Source organism: Pan paniscus, chromosome 3 (genome assembly GCF_029289425.2).
Source record: "Pan paniscus chromosome 3, NHGRI_mPanPan1-v2.0_pri, whole genome shotgun sequence".
NCBI classification, from domain to species: Eukaryota; Metazoa; Chordata; class Mammalia; order Primates; family Hominidae; genus Pan; species Pan paniscus.
The window spans coordinates 60855445-60859728 of record NC_073252.2 but is presented as its reverse complement, the minus strand read 5'-3'; the positions used below and the strand labels follow the sequence as shown (position 1 = coordinate 60859728).

The 4284-nt window shown below is 35.7% G+C and overlaps 1 pseudogene; it reads left to right on the top strand.

The window, feature by feature from the left end:
* The first annotated feature begins 2575 nt into the window (after positions 1-2575).
* On the top strand, positions 2576-3753 carry LOC100978612 (speckle-type POZ protein-like; annotated as a pseudogene).
* Positions 3754-4284: the final 531 nt, after the last annotated feature.

The window sequence follows — 4284 nt, the reverse complement described above, 5'->3', positions numbered from 1 at the left end:
TAGGATGGAGGTTCCATGAGAGAAGAAGCAAATTAAGACTATAGGCTAGCACCTTACTCTTAGTGGCACAAGCAGAAGTGTGCCCCTGCAAGTGCCCCTAGCTCTGGAGCAAAGGTTGATGATACCTTTTTCCCAAGGAAAGAGGCAGACCATTAAACAAAGAGTTCTAAAGCTTTCATGAGAGTAACTCACTTTATATGAAAGAATGGGAAGGAAATTCAAGCCTAAGCATGTTGTCAAAATATGAAGGGTTTTTTGGTAACAGTTAAAGAAGTTGGTAATTTCATGAGTAATGCAAATGAGACCATAAGGAAGCTAATTAATCAGAAAAAAAGATAAAGATAGAAAAAGAACAGTGTTTCCTGTGTTCATATCACCCTGAAATGCCTCAGAATCTATCACGGCAAAAGTGCCTAAATGCTATTAGATCAGACTATGAAGTAATTTATGCCCTAAGGGCAACACCAAAAGAAAAAGATCAATCAGCTAATAATTTGTGAAGATTAAGAGGTAGACTGAGCATGTAAAACAAACAAACAAACAAAAAACAGAAAAGAGTCAAAGAGTGTTCCTATTAAAACCACTGTTATTCAAGGGTTTGTGAAAATGACCAAGGGTGCACTTTCTGAGTAGAAACACCAAGGAAATAACACTGCAAGGTAAAAAGACTTCATTAAAATAATCCATCTCCTCACCAAACAAGTTAACAATTAGAATTAAAAGAAGATGGGGGTATAATTTCCAGAGTAACTATAATATATTATCTAAAATATTGAGGGTTTAACAAATTTTAACAGGTGTATAAAGAAATAGGAAAATGGGACCGCTATATGGGGAAAATAAGCAATAAAATATGTCTGTGAAAGGGATGAGTTGGGTTGGATGCAGAGGCTCACACCTGTAATTCCAGCACTTGGGGAGGTCGAGTTGGGAGGATGGCCTGAAGTCAGGAGTTCAAGACCAGCTTGGCCAACATGGTGAAACCTCGTCTACTAAAAATACAAAATTATCCAGGCCTGGTGGTGCATGCCTATAATCCCAGCTACTTGGCATGCTGGGACAGGAGAATTGCTTGAACCCGGGAGGTGGAGATTGCATTGAGTCAAGATCATACCACAGCACTCCAGCCTGGGCAATAGAGTGAGACTCTGTCAAAAAAAAAAAAAAAAAAAAAGATGAGTTGTAGATTTAGTAGGCAAAACTTTAAATTACACATTATAAATATACTCAAAGACCTAAAGGAAATCACATATAAAGCTGAAAATTAAGGTATAATGACAATGTCACATTCAATCGAGAATATATAGAAATAAATAGAAGTTATATATTTTTCAAAGAACCAAGTGAACATACTGAAATGAAAATATAATAACAGAAATAGACAATGCACAAGCAGGATTCTGTTTCATATTTGAGGAAGAAAAATAAGGGCCAAAAAATGCTGAAGAGAGATCAATAGAGATTATATAATCCAAAGAACAGGGAAACAAAGAATGAAGAGAAATAAACAGAGCCTTATAGACTTTTGGGACACACTTAAGCACACTAACATATGCAAAGTAGGAGTACCACATGAAGAAGAGAAAGATTCACTGGAAAATATTCAAAAATAATGCCCCAAAACGTCCCATAAACTATCTTAAAAACACTAATTTACAAATTTCAGAGGTTCTATAAATCCTTAGTTTAGGGTAAACACAAAAAGATCCAAACAGAGACGCAATAATAATAGGTTGAAAACTAAAGGAAGAAAATTATAAGGCACAAAAACAAAAACAAGTAACCACATATAAGGGAACTCAGGTAACATTAATAGCTGACTACTCATCAGAAAAAATGCTGCCCCTAAGGCAGTGGTATGCCATATTCAAAGTACTGAAAGAAAAAACTGCCAACCAAAATTTCTTTATACTACAAAATCATCTTTAAAAATTAGTGGTGAAATAAATACATTTCTAAACAAACAAAAACAGAAAGTTATTGCTAACTAATCTGTCTCACAATAAATTCTAAAGAAAGTTTTCTAGGCTAAAAGTAAATAAACACAGAAAGCAGTGCAAATCCACATAATAAAAAAGTACACCTGAATAATTATGTAATTTTAACAGATAATATAAATTCATATTTATTCAACTTTCTTAATAAATTTAAGAAGCAAGTGTGTAAAGCATATACACATATTTGTAATGCTGAACATTTAACTTATACATATGTAATATATTTGTCAATAACAGCAGTAAGGAGGTATGTGGATACAAAACTCTATTGCAGTAAGGAATGACACCAAGAGGAGAGAGAGATAGGGAAGGATAGAGGGCAGGGGAGGAGGAATGTGGTTTGGTGAAGGTGCCTCCACAGGGACTTGCCGCCATTAACCCTGCTGCCTCCAGCACAGCCTCAGCTTCTCACAGCTGATGCAGCCAGGGCAAGTCCAGGCATTGAGAATACATGAGGGTGGCCCTTCTGAACCATGCTCCTGGGGAAAATCAAACACTAATGCTCTGAGATATCTAAGGTAAGGTACTCAACTCTGTAGGGTATTACATAAATCCTAAAAGAATGCAATAAACTGGTAATGTCTCAGGAACCTGCCCCACCTCTACCTAGAGATAAGTCTTCTTGTCCCATAGTAGAAAGCTAGTGTTATACACAGATCAAAATAGTAAAATGTTGAACACACAGACAATTAATAACTTCAGTTTTTGTCAAGAGGAAATGGGTGAGGTGTTAAAAAGTTCCAAATTTTCACCTGGCCCAAATGACAAAATGAAATGGTGCCTGAGGGTAAACCCAAAAGCATTAGATAATGAAAGTAAAGACTACTTGGTCCTTATATTTGCTTTTAGTCAGATGCCCCAAAAGTGAAGTGGGAGCAAAATTCAAATGTTCCCTTCTGAATGCTAAAAGGGAAGAAACAAAAGCAATGGAAAGCCAAAGAGCATATCAATTTGTGCAAGGGAAGGGCTGGGATTTTTAAAAATTCATTAGAAGAGACCTTTTGCTTGACGAAGCTAATAGTCTTTGACCAGATGACAAGCTTACATTATTTTACGAGATGAGTGTGATCCAAGATTCAGTAAACAAATCAGGACATACTAATACAAATACTTTGAAGATGCCTGAGGGTCGACTAGGAGAAGACTGAGGTAATCTCTGGGAAAACACAAGATTTATAGACTGCAGTTTTTTAGTGAGAGGACAAGAATTTAAAGCTCATAAATCTGCTTGTACCTGAATCCCTAGTTTTTAATGCCATGTTTGAACATGAAATGGAAGAAAGCATAAAGAATTGAGTGGAAATAAATGATTTAGACCCTGATGTTTTTAAAGAAATGATGAGATTCCTTAACACAGTGAAAGGATTAAACCCTGACAAAATGGCTGACAGCTTGTTGGCAGGTGCAGACAAACATGCACTGGGAACAGCTGAAGGTCTTGTGTGAGGAAGCTTTGTGTAGTAATCCCTCAGTAGAAAATGCTGCTGATACCCTTGTCCTTGCAGATTTGCATGTTGCAAAACAGTTGAAAGCAAAAGCCATAGACATTATGAATAGGTGCATTGTACTTCAACAACTTGAGTGTAAAGATTAGAAAAACTGAAACAACAACCAAGCAACCAATGTAATGGAAACATCAAGGTGGAAGTCCATGATTCAGTCTCACCCTTACTTAGCAGCAGAAGCCTTCTGAGCACTAGCATCTGCACAGTGTCCACAGTTTGGCATTCCACACACACGGCTAAAACAGTCCTAAATCTTCCGTGAACAGTTGAAAAATGGAATTGACTTTTAGTCATTCAAGTCCAGAAGGATTCTAAAAATAAACCATAAACCATAAGGAAGAGTTGTTTCTGTTATTTGGCCCACAGAACAGAAGCTAAAAAAGCATATTGCTTGCATTTCAGATGGATAATTAATGGTTTATTCTTCAGGTTTAAGTTAGACTGATTAATTCACTTCAAGGCCTTAAATTATTTTCAATGACTTCACTTGTTTGTAAAACGCTTTAATTTTTTTTTATTGTGACTTATCATTTTGACCAATGCTATGCAGGATTGTATAAACTAGCTTTATAATGTAGTACTATTGATAACTGAAGATATTAAGTTTCGAAAGGATTTTTTATTTTGAAAAAGAAAAGTGAATTTTATAGGGTTTGTCCTATGCTGTCTCAAGGTTTAAGATTAAATTCTCTTTAAAAGCACTTGTATTGGAGTTTACCAGCAATGTCTTCAATCTAAGTTCTATATATATGAGAGAACCCATTTACCTTCAAAGTAAGTTA